At 34.7% G+C, this 24,627-nt stretch overlaps 1 long non-coding RNA gene across 3 annotated transcripts; it reads right to left on the bottom strand.

The window, feature by feature from the left end:
• Positions 1–16: 16 nt before the first annotated feature.
• LOC116632870 lies at positions 17–23,683 on the bottom strand. Of its 3 annotated transcripts, XR_004299522.1 has the most exons (5): positions 21,384–23,683; positions 19,962–20,058; positions 18,819–18,901; positions 10,619–13,739; positions 5,382–9,013 (listed from the first exon to the last, which is right to left on the bottom strand). It is a non-coding gene; the product is annotated as an uncharacterized LOC116632870 (long non-coding RNA). The 3 variants fall into 3 exon arrangements; XR_004299521.1 differs by lacking the exons at positions 19,962–20,058; positions 21,384–23,683 and adding an exon at positions 17–163 and having other exon boundaries at positions 8,786–9,013; positions 18,819–19,953; XR_004299520.1 differs by lacking the exons at positions 19,962–20,058; positions 21,384–23,683 and having other exon boundaries at positions 18,819–19,953.
• Between the last annotated feature and the right edge of the window lie 944 nt (positions 23,684–24,627).

Below are 24,627 nucleotides of genomic sequence, written 5' to 3' on the forward strand. Positions count from 1 at the left end.
TGGAGTTAATTTTATTTTGGATATCTTAGCTGAAAAATCTTTCTTTCCCTCTGCATTTCTGTAATTACAGTCTTATATCTCATATCTCATTCCTCTTTGTCTGTTCATTCCCCTTCCATCCTTCCTGCAGATGACTGCCTTGGTTCTCCTGGAAAGAGATCATCTGCAGAAAAGTACAAAAGAGGACATATTAAAATATTTTTAAAAATATCACTACCTGTAGTTTAAGTAGACAAAATACTAAAATTTATGCTCCGTGGATATTATTAGCCCTCTAGTCTTTATAGCCAGAGATAAAGGAAAAAGATGTTTTTGGTCATGTCACCACATATTTGTAAGTCTGAGGACTAACAATTTTTATTTACTTACATAGGTTTAGGTCATCTCACTGTGACCCATCATGCTTTGTGCTAGAAGACAAAAAAATAAAAGGCTTTTTCTAATCAGTTTGTCTTAAAAAATACCTCTGAAAGTGGAGAAAAATAATATATCAATTTATATAGAATGAGAGAGAAGATCTAGTGGTTACAAGCACATTCTGGAGATAGAAGGGCTGTGGATAGATCCTACTTCCACCACTCACAATATGTATGAGCTCAGAACAGTTGTTTGATTTATTTGAACCTCAATTTTCTCATCTGAAAAGTGGGGACAATTTAAGAGGATTAAATTAGCTTGAGTGAATCCATGTGAAGCATTTGAAACACAGCCTAAACATAATAAGTACACACACATACACACACACACGCATCTATCATAATTGCTATCATAATTGCTAGTGCTATTGTATAAGGGATTTGAGAAAGGATTGCTAATTGTGAAAATATGCTAAACAAGCTAAAGAGATCTTAAATTAAAAGTGATTATATTAAAGATTATGAAACATCTCTTTAATCTTTTGATGGATAAATTTGATACATTTTAACAAGTAGGAAAAATTAGACTATAAGCCCTTTGGGGATAGGGCTTCTCTTTCTTTCTTTAACATATTAATTATTTAACATATCCTGTTCAATTACACCACTGTATACTAAATAATAGCATTATTTAAAGAGTACTGCACAGTGATTCAGTACAGGCTTTGTAGTTTGCAGGCTTAGGTGTGAATTCTACTTAAATTCTAAAATTTAGGTAATTTTGGGTAACCTGTTTAACTTCATGAAGACCCATGTTTCTCATCTATAAAACAGGAATAGTAATAGAATCAACTTTCTAGATTATTTATAGGAATTTATATAATATATGTAAAGTTCCAAGAGAGTACCTGTGTTTGTTAACTACAAGACGAATTCTAACGACAAAAATTATAACAGAGTTTATCACAGAAAATCTGTTTAATCTATTTTTAAAAACTTTAAACTTAGGGCTGGAAGATATCTACAGAAAATTGAATGAAAAATTATTATACCCATATCTACAAATCCAGGGGAAGAGCTGCCATACAGTTATGGGGTTTGTTCATATAATGTAGTCTCCACATGATCCATTTTTACCTGTATGTTAAAGAAAGGTTCTTAAAGACCAGATCAAATTTTTGTATTTAGCTTCTTAAAGCGGCAACCTAGCCCAGCTGGCATTCTGGGACTCCTTCCATCTCTGCTTTGACTTGATGATTCAGTGAAGTACATACTGTTCTTGCATCAGAAGTAGCAGTGTTAATTCTATTATGCCAAATACTTTCACAGTAGCTCAGGCTGAGTTCCCTGTATGATTGCTTATTGCAGAATCACTGAAGCAGCTGGTGGAAAAGTCCATGTCAATCCCTTTGAGACCTGTGTCTTTGGAAAACATTCTGAGTTGGTCTGCTTTCAAAGGAGCAAGTAACATGATACAAAACTACCAGGGAATCTCCATTTGTTCTTCACTGGCTTGTAGGAACTCCATGGAAAGTTCGTTAGCATACTAGACTTAGGTCGATTGTATAATTTTTCATCCAAGGAATACTCTTGAGAGTGAAAGGGGACACAGTTAATAATTAAGATGGGACAACAAATGTAAAATGAGACTATGCTGAGTGAACTGGGTTGTGTAGTCACTCTACTGGACTTCACAGTCCCTGATCTTTTTTTCAATTCAGTTCCAAACCTGTTCCTTTGCCTGCTGTGAACTGTGGAAGAATGTCCCAGAATAGCCTATAACTAGTTTTTGTTTCCTTGCTACAGCATTACTTTTGCTACTGCAAGAGAGCATTCATATTTCTCCTTGGTTCTCATCAGCTCATCCAAAACTAGCCTCATTTCAAAGATAATGCTATGGATATCTTCCAGTAGCCATTCTAATCATCTATTCATTCCATAGGTATTTTATTGAGTGATTATTTTAAAGTAGAGACTGTTCTAAATGCAGGAAAATAATGCACATGACTGACAATGTGCCTGCCTTATGGAGCTTATGTGGACTGTATGTGCAAGCCAAAATCAAGAGTTGGACACTTAACTGACTGAGCCACCCAGGAGCCCCTAGTTGTCTGCCAATTTTAAATATGGTTATCTGATTCTAGAAGAATCTAATTGGTTCTTTTTATAGGAAGTTATCCCCTTGGGGACAGATTTATAGTATCTGGGAGGAGATTGGCTCAAGTGAATTTCCAGTTTAGTCAACAATATTTATTGGGTTCTGTATAACAGAACACAATACCAGGTTTTATATGGGAATAGTCCAAAAAGGAAGGTAGGGTGCAGGATTCCTGCCCACAGAACCCTTTGACATACATCAAAAGGCTTGGGTATATGCTTTTATTAACCAGAGTTGCATAAGTACCAAGAAAATACCAAGTGGAGGTGTAATTATAATCAGGTGGGATTAATCATGAAAAACTTTCCAGAGAGAATTAGTTTTAACCCAGGCTTTTAAGTAATTCAGAACTATTTAATGGAAAGAAGGGGGACTAATAAACTCACCAGAAGGGAATTAAATGTCATTCAACACATACTGAATGCCTTGTATGTGCAAGGCACTGTGCACAGAACTTGGTTGATATGCAGAAGACCCCAACACTGTGCCTGCCCTCAAGGTCTCTCCATCTAGTGTGGGATACATAGAGGCAAACAATGGCCTATGCCAAGATTCAGGAGCAGACACGTACATCAAATGTTCAGCCAATGGAAAGGCATTTTCCTGCACTAAAGATTCCATAGAGAAGAATAAAAATTAGTTTATGAGAAGATTTGGAGGTGGTCTCAGTTGGCAGATGATCTTGAAAGCATGTGTATCAGCTAGAAAGAGTTACAATCCTGAAAGCTTTCAGTCAGAAACTCCAAAATGTCATCAATGTCTCGGTTTTCTTCTTTCTTTCTACTCCATGATTCGTAATGTGAAACTCTAGAACTCATGATCACAATATATCTTCAGCCAAAGGTATTGGAACTATAATCCAAGCCAGAACCACAAATAGGTGGCTGGGCCATTTTTCCTGTCCCTTCTGAGGAACTTTTATGAAAGACTCAACCTACGACTTCCAGTTATATCTTTTTGAACCATACTGTGTTCCTAACTACTAGGAAGTCTGCTCCTGTGGTTTTGCACTAGTCACATCACCACTCCCAGCAAATCAGTTATGCAATACAGAAGGTGAGAATGAATATCGGATAGGCAGCCAATAATCTTTACCAAAGCAAGGTTGAGGTTCTTTTTTTTTTTAAGATAATGGCTATTAAGGAGGGCGCGTACTGCATGGAGCACTGGGTGTTATACGAAAACAATGAATCGTGGATCACCACATCAGAAACTAATGATGTATTGTATGGTGACTAACATAATAAAATTAAATTTAAAAAAAGATATTTATTTAAGAGAGAGAGCACTCGCGTGAGCATGAGCAGGGGGAGGGACGAGGGGCAGAGGGAGAGGGAGAAGCAGACTCCCTGCGGAGCAGGGAACCCAGACATGGGGCTCAATCCCAGGACCCTGGGATCATGACCTGAGCTGAAGGTAGACACTTAACTGACTGAGCCACCCAAGAGACCCAAGACATTCTTGTTTAGAAAGCACTGGACTGGAGCAGGAAAGTGCTGAGGAAACATTATGAAAACAATAACTGACAGAGATTGTGTTAACAATTGTATGTGAGTGTTTATTTTTTAAAAAGGAATAGACACATGATTATTTTTAGCCTATTGAATTAGAGAGCTGAGGTATCCTCAATTCAAATAGTTTTAGATAGACTCTGGAAATGGTAAACGTAAGAGATTACCTGAGGAAACAATCCTGAACATTTGTTAATGAAAAATATAAGAGTCAAAGGAGTGTGTGCTGTGGGTGGGAGAGAGAGAGAGAGAGAATCTAGATTTGCATTTAGTTAGTGATCATTTAGTTGTTTAAATTCCAAAGACTGTGGTGCAATTGTGAAAAGTGAAGAAATCACAAATCTTTGAAACAGGAAGAAGGCAAAGATTATTAAGAGGGAAAGACACATAAATAGCAGTTTCTTCTTTTTTATATTTAATAAGTTTGTAACAGCGATTAGAATGGGTCCATCTCCTCTGAGGCTACAAAGATAGCTGCAGAAGTGGAAACATAATAGGCCTTGACTTCCCACTAGCATGTGTACATGTTCATGCTCACACACACACACACACACACACACACGCACACAGGCGCGGATGTACACTTTCTCCATCTTGGTTAACTGGCACCCCATAAACCCATACTCAAAATGTAGGGATCATCTTTCTTTCTGCTTCTCACCACTTGTACCTAATCAGCAGCAATTCTTGTGAACATTGCACCCAAAATACTTCTCGAATTTGGCCATTTTTACTTCACTACTACTACCATCCTTGTTCAAACCTCCAACATCTCTTACTAGGTCTACTACAGTAGTATTTTTTTCAAGTATAATTAATATGCAGTGTTATATTAGTTTCGGTTTATGCAATATAATGATTCAACAATTATTTACATTACTCAGTGCTCTTCATGAAAAGCATACTCTTTAATCCCCATCACCTATTTCCTCCCCTACACCCCCCACCCACTTCCCCTCAGGCAACCACTGGTTTGTTCTCTGTATTTAAGAGTCTGTATTTTACCTGCTCACCCTGAACTCTTATCTCTCACAACATATCTCTTCCTGAAAACTAGAGTGATCTTTCAAAGCTCATATGCCTAAAACTGTTCAATAGCTTTTGTGGCACCTGGGTGGCACAGTTGGTTAAGTGTCCAACTCTTGGTTTCAGCTCAGGTCGTGATCTCAGGGTCGTGAGATCCAGCTCTGCCTCGGCTCTGTGTTCAGCAGGGAGTCTGCTTGAAGAGGCTCTCCCTCTCCCCCTCGCCCCCCACTCTCTCTCTCTAATAAATAAATAAATCTTTTTAAAAAAAGAATCATGTGTTTGATATTCAGGAATACAAGAATTTTTGAAAACATTAGTGAATGAATGCGAACAAGCTGAAAAAGCACAAATCATTTACTTTGCTCAGTATGGGCACAAATATGCTATGATCTGCAATACTTTTTATTCAAAGACAATTGATCATAAACTTATTTCAACTTTCCAAAGTTACTTGAACTAAGGGCAGTTACAAATTTCGGCACATTACAGGATCTATCTAATTCCCTGGTTTGAACAGTTTTGAAAGAAAAAAGTGTAACATAATAAAGGAATTTGAGGAAACAAAACATAATTTCCACTTAACAATAATCTAAAGGTTAAATAGATGAGAACTTAAGATTTGAATTAATTTCCCAGAACAGTGCTTTATTACCAAAATAAACTTGAGACCACCACTTAACTGCAAAGAAAAGTCAACAAGGGATCTAGTCATTAATCATCCTAAATAAACAGTACTTTTAAAGGGCCTGTTTGGCATACATTTTGTCCTTAGAAATATGCCTCAGATTTCTATCATACACCTACATAACTTAACGTAATGCCTGAGCACTCAAGGATTTAATATCTGAGAACAGAAATTGGTAAAAACAAATTCTGAATCTATGAGAGACCAAAGTAGCCATGGGAATATTTTGTGGACTTTCTCCTAGTTTCAGTGTGAAATTTTTTGTTATTTTATCTATTAAGAAGTTCCGAGAAATTTGAAATATTTGGTTATTTTTAACTGACTAACGCTACATATAACTGCTTTCAAAGTTTGTTTTAACAAATTATATTTGTCTTAGTCTATTTCTTAGTACAGATTTCCATGGGAAATATAAGGCCATGCTATTTACTTAAACAGTCACAGAATTGAAACTTTATATTTTAGGCAATTTCTGAATGACATGGGTTGATTAGTACTCTCCCATAAATTTATAGCAACCATGCCTTTTATAGCATTTTCCTTGTATTTATTTTTATGTTTACTAATGTTTCATAGAATTCTATCCTTCACAGACTTACCAAAAAAGAAACGGGCAATTCTTGGGATTTTACCTTTTTCCCTCCTAAAATATCTAATCTCCTTTTTATGTATATAGCAGCAGGCAACATCCAAATATAGCATGCCAGATATTATTTTCTGTTTTGTTTTTTATTCCTAGTCACCTCATTTCCCATTAAAAGACACAATAAATATACTCTGTGCAACAACTTGTAATTGCAATATATTGACCTGAAAAACCGATAAACATCATTACTATAAGTGACAAGAACTGATATGCTGTCATACCATATTTTGGCAATTTATGTATTGAAAGCCTCAGTTTATCCAATATAATGGATATTTATTGAATATCAAATATATGTTTAGCATTGGTTAAAAGTTAAATGAGACATTTATTCTGTTTTCAGGATCCTACAATCTAGCCAATAAAACACAGATCTCCACAAAGGTGTTTAGCAGCCCTGTAAATCATAATCTTTTGACATGAAACATTAAGATATGATCTAGAGTCTAAAGAATATTGAGCTCTAATTTTGTCTTAGTCATCAATTGTTTGTCTAAAAAGTAAGCCTCAATGTGATAAAAATATTTGTCCTCAACAACCTTCAAAAGTTAATCAAGATGTATGAGTTCCTTTGTATACTCAACGTATTAAATGCTTAAGGGTAGAGTTCACCATCAAATTACATGTACTGAGCTCACTGGAAAAAGATATTGATACACAAATTATTCATATCATTATGTATGCAAATATTATTATACGCCTTATGTTACTATTGTAATATATGCAAGTCAAGTAATATATGCAATAATAATGCAAATCATTGCTATCCACAATGGAAGGGTAAACTACTATCTAACATTTAGCAGAAGTTATTTTCATTGAATCAAGTTAGTAGGAAATCCTCACTAAAATGTTGACAAGTGCTTTAAGCTTCTAAAAAAAAAAAATAGAAATGGAAATAATTGGGCTGCCATTATGTAAATGAGATATAACAGGGAAGCACAAGGCATGCAAAAACAACAGGGAATGGAACTTTATCAACCAAAATATCTATGATATATTCTTTCTAATGAATGACATGGGCCTTTCTCATATGAACAAATCTGAGTGCAAATCTTGTAGTCATTCAGGAAAAATAAGTGGCTGCCATTGTGACATATACATTGCATGGCACACGTGTCACTTCCTTTTTATTTTCTTACATCTGTTACTTCTTAATTAAAAGGGCCATGAAGCACTTACAGTACTTACATTACTTTAAGGGGACACATGTTTGAAGGAGATGACCATTTTAACCATTATTTCGTTATTGCCATGTCATGCAAAGGTCTTTTTCCTTAACTTTATTTTAAATTCCAAAGTTGAATTTGTTGATGGGAAACAAGGAGGAAAAGGTTCTGTTTGTGGAAATGGAAAGGAGTGTACATGAGGGGCAGGGTGTGTTTTGCTTGGCAGTTCTTTTTCTACCATTTTGTTTTTGTGTTTAGTGCTGGAGGGCAGCAAATTGGCAGGTGTAAATAAGGCTCTAGCTAGTTTCATACTGTATTTACAATCAGTTATTATGGGTTAAAATGTCTGTAGCGCATAGGGAATTAGGCACGCAACTTCTGTTAAGAATGAGGGCTTAGTGTCTAATTTCAGACATTGCATGAATATACTCTGTCAGCCTAATGTTGTAATTATTTCTCCCAACTCTTATAAAGTGTACAAAAATGGATTATTTTATACTTGCTTCATGTTGGAAATTTTGAATATGTATTTTTTCTCTACAATTCTAACATAGCCTATCATTTTCCATAACAAAAAAACTGGTAGGTAAGAAATAAATATTCCTCTACAGCGAACTTGAGAAAAAGAGAGAGATTCCTCAGTTTAAAAGATGGTTTGTTTTATGGTATCCATAGAACATATTGTTATAACTTCCAATTTTTGAAAAATTTTGAAAATAGCAAATAGCTATTTGCCTATCTAGTTTGATGTAAAATGGAATAATTTTATGATATAGTTTGCACTTTACTAGGATTTGCATGTACCACATGTCAAATCATGTCCCAGAAACAGCAACCACTAGCAGAGAAAGCCTAATGTCACATGATTACACAGAACACAAAGGTTATAACGTTTGTGCAGATATTGCTTTTTAATAAGGAATTTAACAAAGAATCTCCATTTCAAGGGAAGGGAAGTAAGAACAGTTTTATAAAAAATTTAGAGTGGACAACATTTCCACAATACACTGATCCGTAACAACTTTTTTGAAAGCTCCTGGGAGCATGAATTCCCCATGTCTCTATACTTGCTCTGTGCATTCAGACAAAGAGCCAAGATAATCTTGACTTTGAGGAGGAACGGTGGAAAAAGATGATAGAGAGGGGTATGAAATAAATAATAAATAAATAAGCGACTGTTGAATAAAACAATTAGTTTTGCCCCAGGCTTCTGCAATAGCTTATGAATTCTTACCAGCATTAGTTTACAGCTGTAACTTCAGGATATAATAAGAGATTGAATCTTATACAGGCAATGAAACAGATGATCAAATTCACAAGGGATTGTGTCAGGCTTTTTCCAGTACTAAAGAAACATATTAATCCTTGTCACTGTTTTCAGAAACGCTGTGACAGAAATAAACCTGTACTGTAACTTGGCCCTTTTAATGAGCTTCTGGAGTGTGGGCTTTCCACTCAGCACCTGAAAAACACAACAAAACACCTTTTATATTAAAGATGTGAGGTTTGCTGCTGGCTAAATTTGTACACAGAAGTCTATAAACCAGTGCTCAGCCAGCTGGGAAGCAAGAAAGCAAATTCAGATTCTGCCATGAACTTCACAGACCAATTATCTACTTGGAATCATGGGAGTTTAACAAACAAATACCAGCCCCTGCTGAGCCTTTTCAGACCAGCAGCTTATGGGTGATTCAGTTGCATCCGAGGCTTTTAGACTGATCAATTCTTAATCACAAAGCGCAAAAATTATTCTCAGACTCATGTCAGTTTCTTTGGACACGTTTGTTAACAATCTGCTTCAAATCATTTTTTTAAAAGAAACTGCAGACACTGTTTTTATTGACTCCCCACTTGTAAAATGTTTATAGCTTGTTAATTTATATTTACCCCTTTACTTTTGCCTGCAAATCAACATCACTTAGCACAGTTTGGTTACACTTTGTCCAAAGGAAATTACAGAAGCCTGCTATGGGGCTAAAATGAAGGAAAGCTGCGGAAAATCAATACACTGCTGATTAAACAGATCGTAGCAAATTCACGGCTGTATGCTACAGCATGGAGACATCAGTGTGATGCCTATCTAGCAGTTAATGTGCTTTCAGTCAGGTGAAGAAAATTTCAGAATAAGGCAAAATCACTCAGAAAAACAAGAACTACCTTACACAAGAATGTATGTGCTTATATGAAACCTACATTTTGTGTAAAGTAGTATTTCACTTGAGGAATAAATAGGATGCATTTATTTTGCGAAAGAAAGCAGTACAGTACCTATGACATTTACTCTTTGTATTATGAAAGGAACTAATGCCATCGCAAGATACCACCTATTCGCTACCACAAGTCAAGTTTTTTGTTTTCCTTTTTATGAAATATTAGGTTTATCAACGTTTTCTTGTATAATTTCAATTTGACAATAAATCAAATGACTGAAAGGTAGATTATTTGTAGAGGATGTTCCAAAAGTCACAATGATATCCAATGAAAATATTGTAAGCAATTCAGAATCATTTAATTTACAATTTTAGAGTAGAAGAATAAACACGAAATAAATCAGGTATAAAAAGGGAATGCAGTTCATACACAATTTTTTAATGTTTTGGGAATAGGTAATATTAACACCACATAGCTGTAAAGACCAACAGTTGTTTGTAAGTCATAGACAAAGGCAGCATTGGCATTACAGGGAAGAACTAAGGTATCCTGACTAAAGCAAAGGTACTCTGAGTTAAGGCATAAACTTTTATTTCCATGCTATCCAATTCGTGGGCTCTGCAAACCAAATACTCTGAAGACTGTAGGAAAATAAGCATATCCTACAGACTGTTTAAGAGGTGGCCCCTACTTGAAGAAGAACACTGTATTGCTTGTGAGGTAAGGAAGTGAGAAACAAACAAAAGTTTAAATACAAGCTTTCTGGAAAAGTGTAATAGAAGAAATTTTGTTTCAACTTTTGTTACGCTTTTTAGTTGACATACACATTTGTCTATTTAGAGTACTGTAATGCTATAGCAAGACTTTTTTTTTTTTAAACTAGATATACTAGGCTGAAATTTGTGGCTCTACTTACCATTGTTCCTTCAGGATTGCTGTAGCTTTGATACGTTATGATATCCTGGCAGATAAATTTCAGTAGTAAATCCTTATACTGAAAAATATACTTGAGAAAATTATGTTCTATACACAAAAGCCAACTTTAGTTTCAATCTCTGTTGTTTTTAATTCTCTCTCTTTCAAAATATCAAAGTCTTTCAAATGGTAACATGGTTAAGTTCTTTGCCAAATCCCATGTGCTAAAATGAAGGTGTTTTTGAGTCATCAAAGCTTATAAAAAGACCTTTAACAAGTAAACAGCTTTTCTCTTTTTTTTTTTTTTTTTAAACTGGAAGATGTGGTATAAGAAAACACATTCATGGACACCATATGTGAACCAAGTTTCATCCCAAGATTTTGAGATTTTTGAGAATTCCTAGAAAATGAGAGATTTAAATTTATAGTCTGAAGAAGCTCAGTGACACTATTTTCCTATTGATATATGTATATGATTTATTCTGACTCATACTGATTTGTATGTATATATAAAACTCAGAATAACTCAATATATCTTTTGGTTATTCTGTTTAAAAATCTTTGATAATCTTGTTTAGGACAAAAGAGGCCATCAATAGCTCAGGAACATGAAAAATAATCATTACTCCTGTAATGTAATGTAAATATTAACTTACTTTTTTTGTGTTGTGGTAAACTATCAACTTTTTTCACAAGTTTCAAAAACTGAGATTATTTATACTTACATAATTATGATTTTGTGACATTAAGAGAAAAAAGCAATAGATGCCAACGGGAAGAGCAAGTATTTTAGAAAATACAGAACGATACTTATGTTTGATATACATATTGGTTTGCTAGGTTAATTGTGCTCTTGAGTATGTATTTTAAGATTTTTCTTTCTTTGTGCCATTGAAGGAAAACTAAAATTGAAGTGACAGAATAGAAGGAGATAATGGCCAGACTGGATAATGCAAGTATAAACTTCTGAGCAAAAATTATTTTCTAAGTCTCACAGTTTCTGAAGATATTTTCACATTTCTGTAGTTCCAATAAGCTAACAAATGGTTGTTTGTAAACATGTTTTACTCTATTTAAAGTCCGTGCACTGTAGAAATCTGAGAGTTGGCAGGGGTTTGAATACCCTTTGGTAGAAACCCACTTTTTCTTATTAATACATGGTAATTTATCACCATTAAGTATATGATCCCTCTGGAAAAAAATTGATGCACATTGCTCTCTAGACTATAATTTCAGTGTTCATGATATTAATCTTTAATTAAATTACAGTTATTTTAGAAATGTATATCCTTAATTAAATTATACTGTGCGCTTAAAGAAGAAATGGCTACGGCATGATTAAAATATGTTTAAAAATGTACCACTGAATTTTGAATGCTGTCTGTCATCCCCAAAGTATGACTAACTAGGCTTCAGAAATGACTAGAAAGTCAACTGAAAAATTGCCAAGTAAAACTGTTTGGCTCTTTAAAGAACTGTGCATTAAAATTTTGGACAGTTTCTCTATCAAATCTAAAAGTACTTCTTATAGTATATACAGTATTACATTTCTAAATTAATTGCCATACTCCCATTTGTTAAAGAATTTCACTCCATGTGAAAAGCAAAGTCTCACTAGATGTGAATTTTACACTGTGCTAGATCAATCCCAATACCAGTAAATGGATATTATTAAACAGCATGGGGTAGTGCAAACTGGGAAAGAAAACTTGTAGTGTGCTGCCTTTGAGCAGACCTGGCTTGCATGCTGTGACAGGGCAATTGTCGACATGCTTTTTCATGCCAATCTGCAGCTTTTTCAACTCTAGATGCTATGGCAACCAGGGTTTAACAGACTAAGCAGCTAACAAGCTTCCCTGATGGAATTGTCTGGTTGTGTGATTGCCTTGTCTTAGGGAAAATATAAAATAGAATGAAGACGCTTGTGGACATTTGTCAAACTGATTATAATTTGGACAGTTGAATCATAATTGTCTGTTGTGTACTGTACAGTAGTGACATATGTGATTTTCCACGTTCCTTGCAGAGTACACCATTGCATTCCCGCGTAGGCTACGTTTCCCTTGGGAACAATGGGTCCTGGTTGCTGTGGGTCTGGTGCAACATGGCAGTCCGCATCTCGCACCAGATCATTTGGGAAAGAAAAGAACAGTGAACAGTTCTAATGTTTTTCTCTCTTTGAAAAGGCTTGTGTTTGATTTGGACTGTATTTGTATGAATATAATGAACACAAGTTGATGTGAAAAGATATTTCTCTTTTATAAAATGTTCGTGTTCATAGGGTAAGTTGTAGATCAAAATATGCAGGTGAATTAATTTGTTATTTATGATTGGGCATAATTTTAGTTCTTTGGGAATATTGATTTTTTAAATTTGCAACCACTTAAACATGTATTTGTGTCACCAATCATATGCATAATTTAAAACACTGAGGAAATAATCAAGCTTCTCTGATGGAATGGTCTTGTTTTAATACTGCCTTGTCCTATTGAAAATGAATAGAAGATAGTCTCTTTATTGTTTTAAATGATTAAAAGCCTACTAATAAAATTTCAGTCTCTTTAAACAGTCAAAGGCATTGTATTTTCAAGCTCATTTGATACCAAATCTATTTTTTTTTCTCGAAAGGGATACATCTTTTAAAAAAAATTAAAATCATCAGAACATTTCAAATGAAATGTGAATTTTCATAAAACAAAATCTAGGTTTGCACTTTATAGATAGACATATTAAATACAATGAACTATTTTGCCAGACAACCTTACTAATTATTTATAGAACATTGTGAAATAGATTATTTTGTACTTGGAAAAAATCAATGTTATGTCATGAGGATGAAAATTTGATGGTATTTTCAGTAGGCTCTGAATTAGTTGAGGTTTAAGTATAAGTTGAGGGTAAAAAGATTTTGGCAAGTGCATAGCAAGGGTGCAAATGATTATGTTAGCATATTCATCATGGCTGCATCTCACCAACCACAGTGTTCTGCTGGCTTTTTGTTTTCTTATTTCAATTTTGAAATACTTCAGATTGATGCCCTTGCTTTGAGATGCCAAGGCTTTCAGGAAAAGTAGGATTCCTCCTTCCTCTGTTTCAGAAGAATGGGTAGCAATCCAAGTTGCCTTTAAAAAAAAAAAAAAAACTTTCAGAGTCACATACAATGACTTTTGTCTAGATGGTGCAATTCCTAGAACAGGTCCATTCCCAGTTTGAGAGACCTATTCTTTTTCTTAAACAGAAAGATCTCAGAGTGAGAACACCTTCTTCTATTATGAGTGGTGCACCCAAGAAGGGTGAGAAATGAAATTGGGAACATTTTGCTCTCTTCATAAAGAACCTTCTCTAGCCTAAGTTGTAAAAAATATTTTTTGCAGACTTACGGTGTACCGAAATTAATAAGCCAAGAATTACTGCCATAACAGTTTACTTTATAGGAGCATCAATCATTTTTCACAAAAATAGTCTTTATTTACTGGGCTACCCAGGTCTTACCCTCTAATTCTTCGTTTTGAAATTAGCCTCTTTTATGAGTCACCTCTGTGCCGGCCATCTTCCTGTTGTCAGCTGGTGTTGCACTTGAGAGACCTCTGTTCCATTTATTGCCCTGAAGAATGTCACTTTTTCCTTATCTAATGGGAAGCTTAAATTGAGTCACATGCTACATTAATGTCACCTGAAATGAAGGAAAATCCTTTGTTTTCAGTGGAATGAGAATTTTGATTCTATCGTTTCTTTTGAATATCAAGGATTCAGATTTGATAGATTTTACTTTTGAATTCATTAAAACTCTTTTTTATCCAGTAGATTCAAGTGTACAACATGTTAGATGGTACCTACCTACTTTGGAGTTTAAAGAACTATGCTTGAAAGCGAAGTCATTCTTACAGTCACTACAGAGCAGAGGTGAGAGTCAGGGTGCTTTATGTTAATTCAATGACAACTTTTCAGAGGATAAAGAAATTATGGTTCAAGGTGCAAGTATTTTCCTTCCACTTAGGAAATAAAGGCATATAAGGAGATGGTATTTACTCAGTTACTAAAGTAAATTCCAGCAATGTACAGAGATCAACATTACATTGTGAAACATTTTATATCTACAAAATGTGCTTTATACCCACTGTTTGGAGTTATCATCTATCACTTGAAATAGGCAAAGACTGATAAGCCCATTTTAAAGCTTAGAATAAAATGAAAACCTTAAGTTTGTGTATTTACTCAAGAGGATACCTAATTACTAAAAGACACATCTCTTTTTAAATATTTTCCTTTTTTATTCCTAAACTTCACCAGGAATTATAATATGCCGTTAGTTCTGTAACGTTAAGGTCAATTCTCCATTTTGAAAGGCACCATTAAGCTACACCATCCATACAATCTCTTACAGTGGCTTTTTGGTGAAAAATCTTATCATTCTTCTATTAAACTAAGGCACTAAATTATGTCATTTATAATGAAAACATTATATGGAAGCCATTAATGTTTTAGTATAAATTAGTTTCGACCATTATCATCTTGGTAATACTACCAAAGTTCCACTTGGAGTTCTGTAGAGGGTCAACTCCAACTCCTTACTCAACCATATCTATGCAAAATTCATATCCTGAGGGACAATAGGGGCGGGGACGGCAGAGAAAGGCAGCAATGATGGTGGTGTGCTATTCTTCTCAAGCATCTTATGAATACCTGACTTCTGTGAAGTGAACAAAGATTAAAAATAGAAGTGAAACTTTTTCCTGGAAACAAGCATATCTCCTCCTCGAGTATGTCAGAATGGGAATTTTGAGGAAAAGATAAAGTGTGCAATAACAAGTATGCAATAAGACCTAGCAGCACTCAAGTATTTTTACAAATGTGACTATTCTCATAGTCGCAGGCAGGAAACGTGATGTTTCGATTTTGAGTCATTTTTTTTCCCATAAGGTAGAGTTGGATTGTAGTGATAGTCACTTAGATTACTAGACCTCTATCAACCAGGAGAGGCTATCGCTATATTGTGGAAACCTGTGACTTTTAAAATGTCCCTGTTTTAAGTTCCACATTTTTCCAATAATAGACTGAGTGCATATTTTAGGTAAATTTTTGTTTTGTGTGAAATTTTCAGTTGAGCTAAGCTTTCTAAAATATATCATATGGAGAAAAGTTATATGTATATATTTTTTTCTCCTAGAGTGTAGAGTAGGCTTTCTTGGTTATACACTGCTGCTTAGCCCCTTGGCAAATTCTCTCAAACGCAAGAATTTCGACCCTTGTTGAAGAGTTTAGAGTATCAGTGAAACTAAGTAATTCGGTAAAGAAACTTTTGAGAATTCTGGCCAATGATTGGCACATTTGGAGTGATACTGGAGGACACTGTAGGGAGATGGGGGGATATTGAGGACAGCGGTCTGGAGAGGCAGGGAGCGTGATCACTCGAGGATAGGACCACAGAAGTAGCTACATGCCTTTCTTTTCTCATGAAGACATTCTGTTCATATTAGCCTCAGAGTGATTAACAGTTATATATCTTCAATCAGATTCAGAAATATTGAAGCAGTTTTTGACATTTCTAGCTCTGAAATTTACCCACACACATTTAGCCTCTTTCTGAGATTCTTCTTCCTTTCCTTATTATTCCTAAAATAATTCGCTAAAAAAACCATTGGGAAATTACTTTAAAATATCATCCAGTAGTAATAGTGGTATTTTTGTTTTTAACTTTCCTTTTTTTAAATTTTATTTTATTTATTTGACAGAGCGCGCGAGCACAAGCAGGGGGAGGGGCTAAGGGAGAGGGAGAAGTAGGTTCCCTGCTGAGCAGGGAGCCAGATGCGGTGCTCCATTCCAGGACCCCGGGATCATGACTTGAGCCAAAGGTAGATGCTTAACTGACTGAGTGACCCAGGCACCCGGTGGTTTTTAACTTTCAAAACTTTTTCCTCCTAAAGAACAAAAAATTAATGTACTAATAATAGTATTAAGCATAAACATGTTAATGAAAATAGCTAACCTTTACTCAGCACTTACTATATTCTGGACTTCCTTTTATTTTTATTTTTTTTAAGATTTTATTTATTCATTTGACAGAGAGAGACACAGTCAGAGGGGGAACACAAGCAGGGCGAGTGGGAGAGGGAGAAGCAGGCTTCCTGCTGAGCAGGGAGCTGGATGCGGCGCTCAGTCCCAGGACCCTGGGATCATGACCTGAGCCAAAGGCAGAGGCTTAACAACTGAGCCACCCAGGAGCCCACTGGGTTTCCTTTTAATGACTTTAATGTAATCCTTTCAACAATCCTCAGAGGAAGGTATTATCCTTTCTAGGATATAGATGATGAAACTGAGGCATTAGAGAAGTTACTGATTCGCTCGATGTCACACATGTAGTAAGTGTAGACCAGGAATCTTAACCCAGTGTATCTGACTCCAGCGGCAGAACTCTTAACTTGCAGAAATCTTCTCTTGGTAATTCAAAAGCCGTATTCTAATCCCAGGTACTTATGAGTAGATTTCATTGCGTGCATTTACTACCAATATTACACTCGATGAAGATGGCAAAGTTTGTGTCCTGACATCATCTGATTATGCGTCCTTGATGCTTATTCTTATGTAGAACACTTTGCAAAGCACTGCACGGAGCGCAGCTTAGGAAAGTCAATCCTAAAACTGTATCAATATAATTATACTTATGTGGCACGATTATAATACCATTTTTTGAGTACCCACAATGTTCTTGCTCTTGTGCTAGGTGCTTCAGTGATTCTTATGCCAATACCATAAAGGAGGTATTAGTTTCCCTATCTGCACATAACACTGAGGCATAAAGAAATTTTCACACAAAATTAGTAAATAACTAGAAATGAGTTTCTAAACAAGGTATATCTGAAGATACAGGTTTCTCCCAAGGTTTATTATACTTAAACCTAAGGTATTTTATATTGTAGAATTCAAAAACTGTGGAAATGAGAATTTAAAACTTTCTCCAGTTTTACCAGTGATAAAGTTAAAAGGAGAGGCGGACATTGGTGACTTCATTCAGGTAGTATAGATTCGGTCTTTCATCTTTACCCTGTAGTACGGGTGACAATTTACACATAAGATGTTAAAAAAACAAAAAGGTAGTTAACCTTTATTACATACTGATCTTGTTCTGGAGCCTAAGCCCCGTTGTTGAAAGAAACAAGTTTTAGTTTGTTAATTATAGATAGCTCATTTCTTTCAGTTTAAAACAGTTGTTGTGGTTGTAAAACATGTCCACGTATTCTTTTGAAGGGATACTTTTTCTTCAAAAGGTGGAACCTAATTTCCCTTCCCTGAACTTGGGCTGGCTTAGTGACTTGCTTCGAAAGTAAAGAATATGGTGGAATTGACAATGTGTAACTTCTGAGTTTAAGACATAAAGGCATTGTAGTTTCCTCTTTGCTCTTTCTCTGGTGTCACTCACTTTGAGGGAAGCCAAGTGCCATGTTATGAGGATACTCAAAAGCCATAGAGAGACCCATGTGGCAAGGAACTGAGGCCTTTAGCCAATAGTTAGTGAGAAGTGAGGCCTCCTGCCAACAGCCATGTGAATGAGCTTGGAAGCAGATCCTGAAGCCCGAATCAAGACTTCAGAAGACAGAAGCCTTGGCTGACATTTTGTTTGCAATCTTATGTGAGACCCAGAGCCAGAAGCACCCAGCTAAGCCATTCTGAAATTACTGAGCCATATATATTTTGAGATAATAAGTGTTTGTTGTTTTAAACCACTAAGGTTTGGTGTAATTTGTTGCACAGCAATACATAATTAATATGGTAGTCTCTGTAAGGTAACATTTACTCAATTTTAAATTCAAACTACCTGATAGTTGTAGCTCTCCCAAGTTCTTCAAAGAGTGTCTCTTTCCCCATCTACCTTTCAAGATGGAAGATTTCCAGGGGAAATCTTACAATAGATGTGTTTTGTACTGTTCTCTAAGGCTCTGCCCCTTTTGCTGAGAGGACCCGCTTTCTACCTGGACGCTTTTTTTCAATGCAGTCCACTGAAGAACTGGTCCCGTTTGAACATCCTTCTGTAATCTTCCGACGGTGAACTTGGTCACAATGCACTGTCAGTCTTTGCAGTGCCCATAGGCCTCCTTTGATTGACTTGTATTTTCAGCTGTTGAGGATATGAAAACTCTGGACGCCCCACGTATCAGGTATGGGCCCCAAGGCACCTGATGCTCTACCCCCAGACAGCCCCTGACCTGTAGCACTTGAAGCAGCATGCTTTCAGCGCCCCATTTCCTGCAGAGTCTGCCACGATGCTTGACGCTTTCCAGGGATACATCTGGAGGACACAGGAACAAATTCTTTCACTGGGAATCCCTTAAAATTGTCTTCATAAAATGTGAAATACTGGAAACAACCTAAAAGCCCATACATAGGAAAGTAATTGAATAAACTATGGTACATCTACACAATGGAGTACTATGCATCTCTAAATAAGCATGAGAAAGGCCTTTTCAGGATATATTGTTCTGTGATAAAAGCAAAACGTTATCTATAGTATATGACCATCTAAGCAAGAAGGAATAATAAGAGAATATAAAGCATCTGGTCCTTTGTGGAAAAGACACATAGGAAGGATAAAACAAAAACAAAAAAGACTGGTTACATACAGGGCTGTGTGTAATGGGAACATGGTATAGGGTTGAAGAAGATGCAATACTTTTGCAAATATACATTTTTTATAGCTTTTATTTTTAGAATCATGGTATTATTTTGCATACCTCCCAAATAAATAAGTGACTGAATAAACCAGGATGTGAGTAGAACCCAGAATGGAAACAAACAGTACCAAATGAACCCAACCGTATTATAAATGAATAAAATAACCACAGTGAAGAGGGTGGGGGTAAAGGAAGGAATGTAAGTAACTTCAGAAAGCAGTATTTTGACTAAAGTTTAAAAACAATCAAAAACCAATGATGTATTGTATGGTGACTAACATAACATAATAAAATTTAAAAAAATAAAAAATAAAAACAAACAAAAAAACACGCTTTCCACAATTGTACTCTGTATAGTAAATTTGTGTCTAACATGGGTATACATCAGCAATTCTGAAACTATTTTATGTTCATACTAGGTTTGAACAATGAGCAAATATATTATTTATAACAAGAACCATGTTGCTCACTGTCAGAGAAAGAGGTTACAAATGAAAATGGAGGAAAGACTGAAATGAACCCTGTCATGTTAAATTAGAATAAAAGGTATCAGTATGAACTCATAATTTTTCATATATATACTGATGGATATAGGAATAAACAGGCGTATTCATGTGTTATTTTACATAAATATATTTCCTAGCACTGTTCTCTGAGAGGGCCTAGAAACCATCATACCTCTAGTAGCAATGAGTACACTCAGCTTTTAGATCTTGGACTGTAAATGTCATTTTCCAGTGAAAGGGACCAGGGCTCCTTGGAGAAATGGCTGATGCTAGGAAGGACCAGGGCAGGGAAAATACAAGATAAGAATGGAATATTCTGAGGTAACAAGAAGTACTCATAAAATGATGGAGGCATCTCAAAAAACCCACAAAAAACACATTCAAAGAGCTCCCAATGGCCAAAGTTGGGCCAATTGTAGAACAAATCAAATAATCCTAGATTTGAATTTGAATGTGTGCCTCTAGGTTAAAATAATTATCAATGACTCCACACAGATATAAATATATGAATGGAAAAGTAAATAGATAGAAGAGAGTACTATCCTTTACAGTAGAATGTATATTAATAAATCTACAAGGAGTCAGGGAAATAGAAAATCACCATTAAACAAACACCACAGTAATATTTGTTTTATCTACCCATCTGTATACATGTTGTTCAAACCATCGGTGACTGCTAAAACTAGTGTGATGAGAAACAGGGTACTTAACATAGTTTTAAAGTGTTTCCTCACAATATACTTATTACAAAGTGAAAATATTAAAATATTACAATGAAGCTTGGCAGACACGGTTTAGTCATGTGATTAGAGTTAACATTATTATCAGTAATAAGATAGAATGTCATCATATACCCCATTAGATGATGTATTGAGAAGGATATAACATCACTTCAGTTTTATTTTTGGCAAAAAAAATTGTAACATCTAACTTGTAACTCTAAAGTATAAGATCTAAAATTGTAACTCTAATTACAAGAAAGCATAAAATAAACAAAAATTGAGGGATATTCTATAAAATAACTGGCATGTACTTTCCAAAAGTGTTAAGAACATGAAATACTGAGGAACTGTCACAGATCGAAGAACCCTAAAGTGACATGACAACTAAATGCAATATGGGACCTTGGATTGGGTGTTGGACCAGAAGAAAAGATATTAAGGAAAAACTGACAAAATTCTAAAAAGGTCTGTATATTAGTTAATGATATGGTATCTGTGTTAGTTTCTTGGTTTTAAGCATTAAACTACGTTTACAGAAGATGATCATATTTGGGAAGCTGGGTGAAGAGTACAAAGAATTCTCTGTACTGTTTGCACAACTCTTCTGTAAGTCTAAGTTATTTTTTTTAATGTTAAAAAAACTTGGCAGAAGTTAAACTCTAGTGAATTTGCCTCAGCTAAAATAATCCAAGTATTCTGAGAGAATGCTTTCAGTGTGTGTCAAGGTTAGTTAGTTCCAATGGTCTGAAAAACAGTATCATGTCAACTGAACCACCACAAGTTAAACTAGCATTCTGGCCAAATTGAAATAAATACTCTACCATGACTCAACACACACACACACATACACACACACACCCTCTGTTACATACCACTCCTGGCTCCCCTCCACTCTCTGGAGAATGGGGGAATGGTAAGAAAGGATGTTCATAATTGACTTCATGCCTTTTTCTTCATTCTTTCTTTCTCGACTTCCTCCCCTAGGGATAGAAGGTTTTTTTTATTTCCCAGTCCCATAGTAACTGCCTCCTTCCATGCCCTGCTCCTTCCTTAGGTGGCATTCACTTTATCCTTTCCTGGGACAAAGTAGCAAAAGTGTTGCAGGGAAGAAAACCCATTTATGAGTACCTCTCAAGATGCACAGAGATGTACTTAAAAATAGTACCCCTGACATACTTATAGACGGCTCTGTACATTTTAATACCTGATTATCCTCCTGAGTTAGTTCCCTGAAGTTCAACTTTATCTTCCTGGTTACATTGTAATGTCCTTGAAGGCCAGACTGAGATCTTACACATCATTTGCATCCCCACAGCATGCAACAAACACTAACTAGTCAGTGCATATTTTGTTGACTGTTTGAAGTAAATCATCACAAATCTTTTTGGGTATGGTATTAAAGAAGTGTGGAGGACTGATCTATGAAGAGCAAAAGTCCACGGTTCAAATTCCTGCTTGGTTTTGAAAGGTATGCCAATCCTAATGGAAAAGTGCTCACTGTCCACTTTAAGTATGCCTCTTTATAAAGGTTTTCAGCTATGGAAAAGCATCAGACATACCCTCTATTTAAAGATCATACATATTATAAATAACTTCAGGATCTTCTATGGGAAGATGACGAATAAAATATGTTGTAGTTTGAGGGCATATGGTTGAAAAAGCTATTCATGACCTGAAGCTATTCATGCTTCAAAAATTAAAAAAAAAAAAAAAACTATTTCTATCATAAGAATCCCAGCTCCATCCTTTGAAATGTGAGCAATTTAAAGAAATTTTCATTTAAATCTAAGATGGGATCAAAAGGTGACTGTGGACAAATAGAGTAATACATGTGAAGATTTAATAGCATACAATATTAGAGTTTGTTGAGAAATCAAAGCCTTAGAGTCAAATATATAGGCATTTTGGAAGGTACAGAGAAGAGGGAAATCTGAAAATATTTACTTTAAAAATATCATGATTTTATTTTCTAATTTTTGTAACTTTTAAAGTATGATTTTTTGAGTGTGTGCTGAGATGCTAAGAATGAACTTGTATTTTTTACAGGATTATATACTTTTTAATCTTACTGAAAATTCTATATTCACACTGAACAGAAATGGTGAACTATTTGCTGGAAAAAAGAGGACATTTCATTTTGAAGGTATCTGTTACTTTTACAAACAGTCTTGAGAGCATTGTTATTTTTTATAAAGACTTTTCTTTTTTTCCAAGATTACATCATAGGTGGGCAATAGTGATTTTTTTTTTTTCAATGTTCCTTATTTTGGAGTTAGGGTTTACTGTAAAAACACAACTTTTGGACAATTTAATTTAGAGTAAATAGCTGCAATTTGGATATTTACTGTATTTTAAAGACAAAACAATTGTTAATTTCTTGTGAAATTCTCTCACCCAATTATGGGTGGTTATGTTTGAGAAAAAGATAACATTTTAGCTTTACTGGGTATTGTTTGTGTATGAGAATAGCAGTGTCAATCCCAGACCAATTATTAAGTGCTCCTTTACCTGAGAGACACCGTCCCTCTATCTTGTATCTTTGGTAGCCAACTGAATGTTTGTTGGATTTTTTTTTATTGCTAAATGTTACAATAGCAACATTTAACATTATAAATGTTATTACTGATAATGAAGAAATAATTTGCCATTACTGTTTATAGACTCAGAAAGAGATGGACTGTTACTATGTTGAAGGTATAATTAACTAAACAGAAAGGGGACACATTTGGGTAGGGACAGACTCTGAAAAACAATAAATTATTCAGTATATTCCTAGCAGGTGAAACAAGTGTACCCTTGTGTCAGCCGATCAAGGGGTTTATACTCAAGATGGAAACAAGTAATGAAAAGATAACATTGTTTATCTAACATAATTATGATGGATGATGAATGGTGATATCTAACATACACTAAGGGCTTACTATGTGCCAGACACTATGTTAAGTCCTTTTTATACATGATCTTATATAACATTTTATATGGTCCCAGTATAACATGAAAGCTGCTTTCAAAGAGTTCTCTGAAAAAAACTCATTTGTTTCATGATTTTGTTTGTACTGTTAACAGAAGCAGCCATAGTATATTTTCTCAGTGTAATTCTTTTATATGATGTTTAAGTTATCCACTCTGTATTTGAGAATTAGGTTTTGATTTTCAATGAATCTGGTCAAGATTTAATTCATTCTTGTATTTTTAAAAATTTATTTTTCTAAAATGATAATCTCAGCATAAACATTTGTCATTGGAATGTCTACTTTTAATGTTCAAGAAATAAAGCAATATGTTGGATTTGCTATTAAATCAAAATTTCGAGAAAAAAAGTACATAAAGTTACAAGTTCAAAGTAAACAAGTCCCCAAATAAGTTTTATTTAGCTTACAAAAAATTGAATCAATCAAAGTTTAATGGATTATCAAAAATAACAGCATCAATATCTTCATTTTCAATAATAACAATAATTGGAAATGTGTTTTATATTCCTAAAAGTTCTTTAATTTCAAAAGGTTTAGTCATCCTGCCTCAAATTGCAAGAATTCGTATGCTTCCTTTAATTATGATTTTTACAAAATATGCTTTCTATTATTATCCTATATGTATTATATACTATGCAAATGCACATATATAACAGTTATAAGCAAGAGTGATTGGTTTTAATTTTCAAGCTCTTCTGAGGTAAGATATGCAATTGAACAATTTATATTTTGAAGATAGTTTTGTGATATTATGGATATCAAAATTCTCCTTTCATATAAGAGTATTTTCCTGTAATATCTACTCAACTTATGCTGTTATTTCCTAGTTTGTGAGTGTTAGCAAAAAATGTTGTACTGAGTTAAATGGATTTCTGATTTACTCTGGTAAAATATATATGAAGGACATAATGAAACCAACAAACATGTTAAAAATGATAACTAGTTTGTATTTTAGTGTTTAATATATGCCAGGCACTGTTACATGGATTTTATCAGTTAAATCTAATCTTCTCTGGTAGTTAATGTTATCATTATCATCACATTTTATAAATAAGGGAAGGTATTTAGAGAGGTAAAGCGATTTTCCTAAGGTGACACATAGTAAAAATGCTAGAACAGGATTTAAATCCAAGTATTTTAGCTC

This window comes from Phoca vitulina, unplaced genomic scaffold (genome assembly GCF_004348235.1).
Source record: "Phoca vitulina isolate PV1807 unplaced genomic scaffold, GSC_HSeal_1.0 scaffold7, whole genome shotgun sequence".
Taxonomy (NCBI): Eukaryota; Metazoa; Chordata; class Mammalia; order Carnivora; family Phocidae; genus Phoca; species Phoca vitulina.